The following is a 13,891-nucleotide window of genomic DNA, read 5'->3' as shown; positions in this document are numbered from 1 at the left end:
CTATGGGAGGGAGATGGAGAAGGAGGAAAGCAACCATAATCTGACGTCTGCATGCCATAAGCAGGATGAGGGACCATTCAACAGAAGCTCCTTACCTGAGAATGCGGGCACAGAGTCCCTTTAAATCCTCTAGGTAAGAAATAAGTGCTAGAGAGGAGGGGTGGATTGCAAAACATACTGCTAAGTCATACGGGTGCATGTGTAGAAATGCCTCCAGGATACATTCTGTGTTGGGGCCTGTGCCTCATACCTTGCAGTAGGAATGTGAACACAGCATTTTAAGACAAAGTAGATTTCTAGCCTGTGCACAAGCTATGCCATGCCAGCTAGCCTCACTGCCAGGCTACAGAAACAAAATTCAAGTGATTATTCTAAAAGTTTTATCTTTATTTTTTCCAAATTAGCTGTATTTTTCTTCAGAGAGTGAACAGTTCCTGACATAACCTTCAACTTTCAGTCCACAGAAACTGACTTTTCTAAAAATATGGCACAAACTGCTTTTCAGAGGGTAGTCCATAGGTGGAATATCTAAGAACTGAAGGGTACCGAAGGGTATTGGTAAGCTGGCAAAGATGAGGTTTGCATATAGTCAGACACACTAGCAAAATGCCAGGAGGGAGTTCCTGACTGAGCATACTGATCTCTTCCTGGATTTGCAGTGATTTATTTCATATAGATTGCTTGGGTTTTTTTGTTGGTTTTTTTCTTTTTTTTCTTTTTCTCACATAAACAAGCAAGGAATTATTGTTCTTTTATGTTTTTTACTTTCAGTCCCTGTGGGTTGGTGTGGACAAATTACTTGGCAAATTATCCCATTGCCTACATCTAATTTGACATTAATGTATATTGTATTATTCTTTCTGCTTTTGAAAATACAAAATAAAACTTAAGTCAAAACCATGCAATACTCTTACAAGATATAACCAGTCTGTTGTGATTTATTAGAAGTGTCTTTCACAAATACAGTCTTCTTTGGGGATCCCATATGCAGGGGTTCAGAAGGAGCATACATCTGGCTCTTTTGGTCTGTTTATATGTTGAATGTGTATTTTCCATGACAGATTTCAGACAACCAGTTCCTATTTATGTATATAGAGGAGCATTCAGCCTAAGAAAAAGGGCTGGCCAGACTAATTATACTGTATACAAATATTTATTTCACAGAATCACGGAATCACAGAGTCACAGAATGTCAGGGATTGGAAGGGACCTCAAAAGATCATCGAGTCCAATCCCCCTGCCGGAGCAGGAACACCTAGATGAGGCTACACAGGAATGTGTCCAGATGGGTTTTGAATGTCTCCAGAGTAGGAGACTCCACAACCCCCCTAGGCAGCCTATTCCAGTGCTCTGTTACTCTCACTGAGAAGAAGTTTCTTCTCAAATTTAAGGGGAACCTCTTGTGTTCCAGTTTAAAACCATTACCCCTTGTTCTACCACTGCTTGTAACGGAGAAGAGCCTGGCTCCATCCTTGTGACACTCACTCTTTATATATTTGTGGCAGAATGCAAACCCCCCTCTCTCCCCCTCCCTTCCTTCAATATGGAAGGCGTAGACACATCTCCCTCTCTCTCTGCTGCTTGAGACTAACAGCTTCTTTTGTTTGATCCCAGAGCCCGGTGGCCAGGGTCGTTAAGAGAGAGGAGAAGGGAGAACAGAGGCATCAGGGAGCCGCTGGGCAACCACGGCCAGTGTGGGGGATGTTTGGAAGATTCAGGGGCACCCCACAGCCAGTGTGGGGGTGCAGAGAAGCTTCTAGAATGCCTACAGTCAGATCTGATCAGGCTATAAAAAATGGGATTCTCGTCGAGGTCCGCCACTTGCACAATCCTCTTGGAGTTATGAGCTGAGGCTAGGAGCCACTTCCCCCGTCCTCCGGGACAGAGACTCCACTAGCCTTGCCACCACATGTGCGAGTAAAATTAACCTTCGCAGGACTGCAAGTGTATCTACTTTCCATGCACATTTGCAGGTGTATTTATACTTTCTGTGTATAAATTATTTCGTGGCATAATCGCGTGTATTTTCCTCCCGTGCTTCCACATAAGCACATGTAATATTCTGTGCATATTTGCACATGTATTTCTCCTCACAGGATTGCGATTGTATTATAAATTTACCCTCGCAGAATCGCGAGTGTACACTTTCTGTACTCAATATGAGTACATGTACTTTAAAATAATCCCACACCATGTTCAGGCAAGTGTGTACTCTTCCCGGACTCATAGACGGCTCTGGCATTGTTTTTGGTGAAACCACGTGCATGCACACTGTGGACCTCCTGTTGTATTAGTTGCTGCCCCTTAATAATTTCCTCAACTGATATCCGAACCTGTATTCAAGTCACTTTGGAATGCTAAAACCCCATCTTCCACCAGTCAATCTGCTGTACTTTTTTTTAACCGAAGAAAGTTGTTTTGGACCCTGTTGTCCCTTAAACTAACCTTGGGTGCCTCCATGACAATATTTGTAAACATTAATAAGGTCACCCCTCAATCTCCTCTTCTCCAAGCTAAAGAGACCCAGCTCCCTCAGCCTTTTCTTGTAAAAGAGATGCTCCACTCCCTTAATCATCTTTGTTGCCCTGTGCTGGACTCTCTCCAACAGCACCCTGTCCTTCTTGAACTGAGGGGCACAGAACTGGACACAATAATCCAGGTGTGGTCTCACCAGGGCAGAGTACAGGAGAAAGAGAACCTCTCTCGACCTACTAACCATCCCCTTCTAATACACCCCAGCATGCCTGTCCAGGTCTCGCTGGACGGCAGCACAGCCTTCTAGTGTGTCAGCCATTCTCCCCAGGTTGGTGTCGTCAGCAAACTTGCTGACAGTACACTCTATTCAATCATCCAAATAGTTGATGAATATATTGACTAATATAGGCCTCTGAGGCACTCCACTAGATACAGGCCTCCAACTGGACTCTGCCCCACTGACCACAACTCTCTGGCTTCTTCCTTTCAGCCAGTTTGCAGTCCACCTCACTACCCGATCATCCAGACCGCACTCCCTCAGTTTAGCTGTAAGGATGCTGTGGGAGACTGTGTCAAATGCCTTACTCAAGTCAAGGTAGACCATGTTCACTGCCCTGCTATCATCCATCCATCTTGTTATGTCCTCATAAAAGGCAATAAGATTGGTCAAGCATGACTTCCCCTTGGTGAAGCCATGCTGACTGCCCCTAATGACCCTCTTATCCTTGATATGCCTTGATATGACACCAAGGAGAAGTCATTCCATCACTTTCCAGGGATGGAGGTGAGGCTGACCGGTCTATAGTTACCCGGGTCCTCCTCCTTGCCATTTTTGAAGACTAGAGTGACATTTGCTTTCCTCCAGTCCTCAGACACCTCTTTCGTTTCCCAAGACTTGTCAAAGATGATGGAGAGTGGTCTAGCAACGACCTCAGCCAGTTCCCTCAGCACCTGGGGGTGCATCGCATCCGGACCCATGGATTTATGGATGTCCAGATTGCTCAATTGCTCCCTAACCCAGTATTTGTATGTATTAATGAAATATAGTCTATGTGTATAGTCCCAAGGTAGAGATTTGTAAAGGAGCATTTCTTCTTAAAGGGTCTGAATCTATTGTTAACTTATTAATATGTACATTAATTGAACTTGCTGACCATGTGCATGCTGATGGCAATTCTCATCTAGCATCAGACTTGCCTGCTGTGTTAGAATACTTACTCCTGAAGAATGCTCTAGGTGGTCAATAATGGAACCCATAACTCTATTTTTTTTTTTTTTTTTTTTTTAAGAGAGAGAAGGAAGCTTGTCCATTTGCTAATATGGCTTCAAAGTGGCTTTTATCATGGTTGGAGAGGTAGTCTTTATTAACAGGATTTCTATATCTTTTGAAATGTGAGACAACCTATCTGGCAATATAGATCAAAATACATCACATTTTTTTGAAAGCAGGTTACAGGAGGTGGAATGAAGACTGTGGAAATGGAAAATACTTTGATTTAGCTGGTTGCCTATTTTTCAACAGTTTTTATTAAGTAGCTATTATGCATTGACAAATCTACAAATCAAAATTATTTAATAACTTTTCATGTTTGACAGCTTGTGAGGATGTGAAAAATCCTAGCATCTTTGATTAAATGCTGTTTGCTGAGCTAAATATTTTACATTCCTGTTTTAAGGGAGGAAAGATGTAAAATCCTTCCCAAAGTAAGTAAATTTTGGCACATTTGTTAAAAAGACTTTTACAGGAACTATTGTATTTGAACATCTAAATGTTTAGGTTAATATGCTACATAATAATTTTTGCAGTTCTATTTTTTCATGATTAAAATATATTATGTAACAAAATAAAATATTCAGTAATTGGACACACTACAATCTAGGCTTACCATGCATAATTAATTATTTTCTTTGTGCTTTTCTAACATTTTTTTTTTAATAGCAGGATAATATGGACTGCAGTTTGTTTCTTATAAATTCAGCCATGTAAAAATTAGGTTTCTACTCTAAGCTGGACACGTAAGTTCTCTCTATAGTCACTTCAAAAAGATATACAGATGGAATAATTTGCCTTTGCCTTTATGAGATACTTATCTCTCCTTATACAATTAGGCTGTAATACAAGTTAAACTTTTATATGATTTAAGTTAAGTGAGACAAAACTTTTCATTCTTTTTTTTTTTTCCTTCCCTCCTTCCCCCACTCCCTAGATCTTGATTCCTTCACAGAACAAGACCATCTTCTAAAAAGAGATCACAGTTTCATAGGGACTAAATTATTTCCAAGTAGAACTCCTCTCTTACTTGTTAATGATGCTGTAATTTGAGTAGCAAATCTGGTAGGGTCCTACAAAAGGAGAAAAAAAGTGCTTACAATTTCAGCTGTGACAAATGAACGAGTAGTCAGGAACCAAAATGTCTGCAACACAGGAAAGCACTTCATCCCGCCTTATTATAAGCACTGGTCTTTGATCAGCTCTCGAGATTCCACTGCTTATATTACTGGAGGGCTCAGTGCTGCTGCCAGTACGGACACTGCCTATTATGAGAAACATGCGCATGGGCCTCATAGATGGCTGGTGCTGGTGACACAAGGTACATTCTGTGTGTGGTTCAGGAGCATTACTTCAGCAGTGGGTGCAGTCTGGTCCCACGGACTGAACATTACTGCAGCTGGGGCACAGCAGTGGCACTCTTATGGCACATCTTCCAGTTCAGGGTAATCAAGAGGGATCCAGGTCATGTTTCCTGAGTTTGCTGAAAAATGATCTAACACACAGGAAGTATAACAAAGTGGGACTTTTGCTTCAGAAACTTGTGGTTAATCAGATTTCGGATTCTCAAATGGACATCTATACGTGATTATGTGATACATGGTCAACCCAGAGGCATAAGACCGAAAAATGCTGAAGATTAATGAATGCAAATAACCTTATACAGTTCCATTAACATATTAAAATATAATATATTCAATTCAGATGCCCACAACAGTTTGATGATGTCAACCTTAATGTATTTGTTCTTTACATCTCAGGAGATGAATCAGGTATAATGGAATCTTTTGGACTTATCAGGGAGCATTGAATTCTACTTTAATCATCTCTAAACAAGTTTTTATTTTTAATTAGAATAACAAAAATTAAGCACTTTGACCTCTTACATCTTGGTCAAGAGACTAAATGTGGGGCAAAATTTATCCATGCCATTTGAAACTGAACTATAAAAAAAAACTAGTTGAAGCAAAGATCTATATTTGTTGGATTGAGCTATGTACAGATATTATTTTCACTATGTAATAATCTTCTGGATATAGAGGCAGGAGCACAGTGATTTGAATTTCTTTTCTGTTTAAAGTTTGTGGTTCTGTAGCTGGCAAATACAGTGTTACCACATAAGCAGCTGAGAAATTTTCAATCCATGTTTCATGGTTATTCTACAGTTTCTATATCTATCAGCAAACATACATACATATATATATATATATATAGGGTGCATTACCCGCTTATAAATATAGACACAGATGTCCAAACACAAAATTTTAAAATGCCTGTTATTATTTCGGTTGATTAGGCCATAAGTAGTCTATTTGTAACCAGATTACAAATATAATTAGAGAATAATTTTATTTTCAACATTAATTAGATGTATTTTAAGTTAATTGTAATACAACTTGCACAGTATTTACATTGTGAGAAACATACACTGGTAAGCTTCAGATCTAGAAACATAGCTAATATATGCAAAAGATACAAAGAGTTTCTGTGTTGTTGGTTACAAATTTTTTTTTAAATTATTTTTTCTTCTTTGTGAATAATGGCAGAAACTTTCCCCTAGAGATAAGTGAACAGTTCAAAAGCTTTGAACTCAGTGTTTTCAAAGCTTTTAATAGGATTTCCCAGATATTCAAATTTAATACCTGCAGAGCAGGCTTACCAGGCAAATTCTCTGCTACCCCTGGCAAGAACACTTTGGGGTTTTTGAATATTTTTTTTTTTTAAACCGGCTTTGGCTTATGAAAAGGTCAACCACTTGACATTCTTTGACTGTAGAGCAAATTATTCTGCAAAGATCTTGTTCTCACTCAACATAAAAACTTTATTAATTCAATCAAGTTTCTCAGGTTTCTATAGGTGCACTTGAAATAAAAAAAAAAAAATCTAGTTTGCATCACAGGAAGGAATTTCTGCTGAATATTTATGTTTCAAAAGTACTCAGCCCACTTCCTCTTTGCAAAATTTTCCTGAAGCTGATTTCAAATTATTATTTTGCCTGGCTTTCTTGTGCAAAAAAAAAAGGAAAACAAAACTGTCAGGTTGATGTATTTCCCGTAAACATGCAGAATGACAATAAACTGAAAATCAGCAGTTTTGTTAGAGTGATACAAAAAGATGACTGGCTGTTACCAGGATTTTGAAGTTAAAGAGACCAACTGAATGCAGATAAGTCATATTGCTCTGCAGCAAGTTAAAGAAGGAACAAAGCAGCAAGCATCACATATGCATGCACAGGCACAGCTCCAAATACAAAAGCAAAACCTGAAGCAGAATTAGAGCTGACCTCTTTTCTAAACAAGAGGCTGCTGTGGTTAACTTGACTATTACCTAATTTAAATGGTGAGTCATAGAAAGAACCTTGTAGTTACTTGCTGCTTGCCATTGTCAAGAGGTCACTTATGACTGGCTGTGTGACACCAAAAAGTAGTATCAGCAAAAAGAGTCACTCGCTAGCATCTTAATTCTCTTTGTTCCTTCTGTCACAATGCACGAGCTCTACAGCAGCACTGCAGAGGAAACAACACACTCAAGAAAATAAGATTCTGATCTTCCAAGGGCTGTGATTCTCTAACCCTTATTATCATGGAACAGAGCAGTGATTATTCCCACTAATTTGAATCAGATTATATAGAGAATAAGATCATTTTCTCTCAAGCACAGGAAGTAAGAATCAGTTGCCTGGTCAAGACATCCAAGCAGAATCTTCTGATAAGTTCTGCAGTCCTGCTCTTTATCTGTCTGTTTACTTTTCTTTTCTTTATGAAGTACTGAAAACCTTTGATTTCTAAGGATGAATAGCAAGGATAGGGACAATGGCTAAGGCACTCTTCTCTCACATGAAACAACTTCCACTAAATGCTAAACTTGACAGATTCTTTACTAGCATACTTCAACCTGTATTACCACTGCGTACAAGTGATGAGATTGATCAGGTCATTTCTGAAAAAAAAAAAAAAACATTATGAAGCTAACCTTTCATGAAAACAATAGTTACTGAAATCCACACATAGCCAAAAACATGTCAATACCAACAGTGAGTATCATACATTCAACTCAAAAGAGACAAAATAGGCAAAAATTCAGGAAAAAAAAATGTGCTAGTGGCATTACTATTATTTAAAGAAAGCCATAAATGTGGCTTTTGAAGTTCTATCTACACACAAAAAGATTTGTCAAAAGGCTGACTAATTCACTAAAAGATATAAATAAGTGCTAGGAGAGGAGAGCTATGTAATTTCCTCTTCATTTGCCATTTCATCCTTCTAAGAAGGTTATTCTCATTAAAAGACTGTAACAGGACTAAATGCCATCCCTCTTAGTGTTTGAGACATATGTGACACAGTTTCTGTTTAGAAAGAAAACAGGCAGACATTTCACTGAGATAGAGATTCCCTGAGGCACAGGAACAGTTATCTATTAAAATAGTTGATAAAAGATTTGATAGCCAGAAGCAAAGAGAGGCATACATAGTGTGCATAATATGTACTATTTTTCCTATGCACAGAATCATGTTGGCAAAGGGCAATGACAACACAGCCCTACCAACACTGGAATGTTATGTACAAAAGGAAGGTCATTAGTCTGGGAAAAGCATGCCTAGTTGAATTCCATGATTTTGGGTTACTCACTCTGTTCCTTCCAATGAGGCTGAATTGGACACAGCAGCACGAAATTTCTTGTCCAACAAGGTGAGTGTCATGTGCACTTAGTCAGAAATTGATTCTTAACAAGGATAACTAAAAGTTTATTTCTAAATACTCTGTGTAAGGAATATACGAAAAATCACAAAGGATGGAGTTATTAAAGTAAACTACTGAAGTACATGTGATTGCCTGCTTTTTGCACTTACCAGGGTAGATACACATTTCTTACTAGGTGATATGTCTAGAATAAGAGTATAATAGATTTGGAAAGATCAATCTTCCTAAACTTACATTTAAACATTTATTAAGCATTAAGGTACCTGGAGATCTACACTCCGACATGTAGATTGCATAGACTATATCCACAGGAATACAGAGTGTGATGTGTTTACACTTTTAAAGATTTGTGTGCTAATATGAACATGTTCCTGCCCTCTGGTGCTTTTACCTATTACCATTGCAACCCTGCATGCAGAGCTATGGAATTTACACCACTATAATTTAATGACCTAAGTGCTATACTGCCATCCAAAATAAGGCCTTTAACCCTTTAAGTGGGGGTTTTAATTGCATGCCTACAGTGGTAATCCGAGGCAGGGCACAGTACACTGGAAAAGAGTCCATGAGAGCAGGTTCCTAAGTTTTTTATGTTGCTGACAGTTCATTTTGGCCATCAGCCAAGAAAAAAAAATCCTACCCTTTTAATTTTCCTCTCTGACTGATGGATCATAATTAAAAGATTCAGTCCTGTGCGTACCAAGATCAGTGAAACAACTACCAGTCATTTCAGAGGCCGGTGAATCAGGACCTCAATTCTCTCCTGCTCCCCTGGGCCAAAGTGCCATATGGCAAGCTGGCTGTGCTTCTCACAGTTCTACCTCAGAGGAAGAAAAAAAGTTATGTGATCAGACACGGGTACCCTGCACCTGCTCTTGTCTTTTTCAGCACCTTTTCAAAGCTGAAGTTCCTTTCATGGTTGTCGAGTATAGGAAGTGAGAGAAAGGGAAATAAGGGCTAGGTGTATCTCTGTTGTGTCTTCATAATAATATTCTTTTTGTTCAGAGATACTGAAAGAAAAATGTATGCACAGCTAGGATTTCCTGAAAAAATGGCAGTTAACTTGTTTTTACCTTGCTGTTGCACCTGAAATGATCTATTATTTATGTCTTTCTATTGCCTTAATGTAATAGTTCAGAATTTATGCTATTTCTAATGCTGAGTTATTAGATAATTCTTAATTCTGCAGCTACATTTTTAAATTCTGCAGTTACTAGTATTTTCTTGCTTTGAAAAATAGCATAATATGTGCTGACAGTACTCTGACAATACTCCGACAGTAAAGTTCTGTTCCTGTTATACCTGATGATGCAATTTCTTCTTTTTATGCAAGGTGACAATATTTATAATTAATTTAATAAAAAGATCAAAGACATATAAGATTTAGATGAAACCTAGCTCTTTAAGATTTATTTTCTGTAGAACAATGCAAATCAATCCTATAATATTATTTTCTGAAATATATAGCTTAAATGCTACAAACTAAATACTGTAAGACCAGCATATATTTCATATTCATTATGTAGTTAAAAGAACACTTTAGCAAATATTATAGGTACTCAGATAAATTTAGTGTTGAACTACTTTTTATATCAGGAGGTGTTTATCCCATTCATTACCCTGATGATACTTATCTCTTTCTTTCTCTTGTGAATGAATTAATTGTATTTCCAGTGATATCACATGCTTTCTTTGAAGGTTCAGCAACAGGATTGCAGTTATATCTTCCCGATTATTTCCCCATTGCACCATTTTTCATACCCTTAGATCACTTGTCTTTCTTTGGATTGCCTTCATACTCTTCATACTTAATGATCTTGTTGATAGGTACTGAACTGACATTCAGGAGACAGAGTTAATTTCTAGATATCAACACATTCCTCTAGAAACTTTGCCAGTCATTTAGTCTAAGTTTCAACTCCCCACATGATAAATAAATAAAAGAGCTTGCTTATTTTTTTTTCCTCTTTTCCTCTTTCATCTTTCATTGTTTTCTGTTTAAGCTGAAAAGTATTGAATGTAGAAATAATTTCTAACCGTGCGTAAAATCTATACCATAGGAACAATATATACCATGGATCTTGGTTTGGACCAGAGTCACTGTACAAGATGCAGCTTCCAGGAACAACATGTCTATGAAACAATACTCCATTCTGAAGTACACTGATATATCCAGGTAGGAATTACCTATTTTGTAGTTTGTGGGCTCAGGACTTCTTTTTTCTTCTTCTTTTTTTTTTTTTTTTTTTGCATTAGCATGAATGTTTTACATCTTAAAGGCTCAAATGTGAGGTTTTTGCACATTTAATACAAAGATTTTCTAAGCTATATCTAAAGCAGCTAATGAAAACAAATATTTAGTAAGCTAAAATTAAATTTTGTGGTTTATAATAGAAAGCTTAGACACCCATTTTTCCTTTCTTCAGTAAAAACTGAAACCCAAAGAAGTGTCAGCTTGCAAATTATCAAAAAACAAAAAACAAACAAAAGCCAAACCATCCCCCCCCCCCACACACACACACAAAGAGCTATACATTAACAATGGGTTTAATCTTAAAGATGTGCAGCAATGTAAATTTGAGCAAGTAGCACAAGGGCAAGAAAATTCTGTGAAAATACTAAAGGGTAAACATTTCTGTTTAAGTATATCCTCAGTTACGGGAGGTGCAGAACCTGCCCATGGCAGCTTTCAGGAGGGATTGTGTTTCAGGCAAATGTTATCCTCCTTTAAGCTTTGAGATGGGAATAGGAACATGTAACTTGTCTACCAACTTACTCCTGTCTCCATCTCATTTTTTCTTCAGAGACCCTCCTGATTTTTCTGCCATAGCTTTTAATAAAAATTGTAAGCTCTTTCTCATCTGAAACATTCTATATAACTGGAATTATATATCTTATAATAATCTTAGTTAAAGTGAACAGAAATCAGGATCAATTTAATTACTTATGTGTATTACCATACAACTATTCAGTTGTATTTGTGAGCAACAGTCCTCAGATATTAGCATCTTAGAAATCTCATAAGTGCCATGATTCTAAGTCACACTTACTTGCAATAGATTGAGATTCCTGTAGTGATTAATCTTTTCAAATGTTAACCCCAAAATTGTTTATTTTCTAATAATTTGCTTATCTTTTTTGTTTTCTGTTGAAAAGATGAGAAAATAAATATTTTATTAAAATGTTATTCTTAGGCTATTCAAAATTCAGTTTAGTACTTGAAGCACCTTATGTGTCTTTTGTCCAATTGACATATCAATGTGACTCTAACATATCCTTTCTCTCTCCATCAGACTATGTGTAGTGAAATTTAGGTCAGCTGTAACAAAAAGTTTCTGCTTTCCTGAGCCATAGGATCTGTTCCTTCTATTGCAAATAATGTCAAGCTCCCATGAGTTGCAGAAAGAAAACCTGTCCTTTTTTTTATTTTTGTTCTGTTTTGTTCTTTGTGACTGTATTTCATTTTACATTTCTATAAACTTTTACAAACCTGAAGAAAGATAGTGCAACTCTACGTAACACTCCCTTCATCTCTCTACTTTCTCTGAATGGGCAAACTCCTCAACTAGTGCCTCTGAAATGACAGTCAGAATCAGGTCCATCATTTGCTTTACCAATATAACTTAAACTACACATTTGAAGAACCAAAGAAAAACAATATTTTTACTCATTTACTCAGTCCATCAAAAAACTATGAAAATTATATCAGCATGTGTGCAGTTATTTATATAGGTAATATATAGATTTATGCAGTGAACATATTTGGATCCTAACATGTTCAGTACCCCTAGCAATTATTTATAAAGAACACAAAGAGCAAATAAATTCAGAAAGAAAATATTTTCATGCATTCTGATCTATTTTTATGTAATAGAAATTATCAGAATAATATCACATATATTTTAAATTTAATATAACATACGTATATATAATTTTATTATTTTTTTTATTAAAGAACTTCGATAAATAAACTATCCAACATATCTTAATTTGCTTCTGTACTGTTCTTATATTGATACGATTTGTTAATGCTAACACCCAGTTTAGGAAATTAGAGTTTATGAACCACAGGAAAAGGCTTAGTTGGGACCTGAGGACAGAGGTTGGAAAATTGCATACCCTATTTGCCTGAAAATAAAACCTACCCTGAAAATAAGCCCTCGCATGATTTTTCAGGATATGTGAGGATGCTCAAAATATATGACCTACTCAAAAAATAAACCCTAGCTATAGTTTCTTTTAAAAGTCAATTTAGATAGTGTCCAGGCAGCTGTACATGTAAAAAAGTAGCAAGTTTTGAAGCAAAAATTGATATAAGACCCTGTCTTATTTTTGGGGAAACAGGGCATGTATGTAGCTACAGCTTATAGCCAATGACGTTCTTCATTTATTGGGTTTTTTTGTCCTGAGAATGAGTTACAAACATTAACAAAGCTATTTCTGAATGCAGTCCTGAGATGAGTAGAAATACACAACCTCTTTTTAGGGAACAAATAAAGAAATAATTAAAGGACCCTACATTCTGGATAATTATGCTAGTAAAGGATTTCACACTAAGCTCTATGCAAATTTTTGATGTAAGGCACAATACAAAGTTGCTTTTCCTAGACTTATGTTTTTTCAATGCTCACTTTCACATTCTGTAGAGATCTGATTTTCTGTAAAAAATTTCATATATGTGCAATATGCAGACAAATCTCAGTGACTATTTGAAGTAGAAGTTGTAATATTGTCTTTTAAGGCCTTAGGGATATACAAAAAAAATAATACTTTTTGGTAATTCTTTATAATATCCTAGCTTCAACTTCCACAAATATGCTTTTAGTGCTTCAAAGTATAAAACTTACTGATATCTCCAAAAGACGTAATTAACTGATGGGTAAAATTTATTTTAGTCCCAAACCTCTGTTTCTCTATGTTACGTGTAGAATAAATAACCCCTCCTTCTCACTACTTAAAATAAATCATAACAGACATAAACCAACATGAATATTAACAAAATTAATTTTAACGCCCTTCTAGTTGTTCTGAAAAAAAAAAAAAAAAAGTAGTTTAATACCCTGTTGCAAAGGAGTTCACATTTTAACCCCACAAGGAAGCAAGTCAGCCTCCAGCATTCATTTAGAGATTCAGCTTTGGTATCATTCCTTACTATGTTTTAACAATCAAGTTAAAGAAAGGCAATCTTTTTTTTCTAAAAATACAAAGCTAGTATCTTATTAAGGATAAAGGTATGTCACTTCTGGAACAATATCACAGCTTTAATCATGCACAATCATCTCTTTTGTTCAATTAGTAAGGTCTGTCGTATGTATCAGTCACAGAACAAGGAGGTTTACTGTACAGCAACCTTGGTGAAACTATGTAGAAAAGACTATCCAATTCCTAATAAATTATTTATTAACATTTTTGTTTCAAAGATCTTCCTATTCTATTTCATTCTTTT

The sequence above is a fragment of the Columba livia genome, chromosome 1 (assembly GCF_036013475.1).
Source record: "Columba livia isolate bColLiv1 breed racing homer chromosome 1, bColLiv1.pat.W.v2, whole genome shotgun sequence".
Taxonomy (NCBI): Eukaryota; Metazoa; Chordata; class Aves; order Columbiformes; family Columbidae; genus Columba; species Columba livia.
This window is presented reverse-complemented; position numbering follows the sequence as displayed.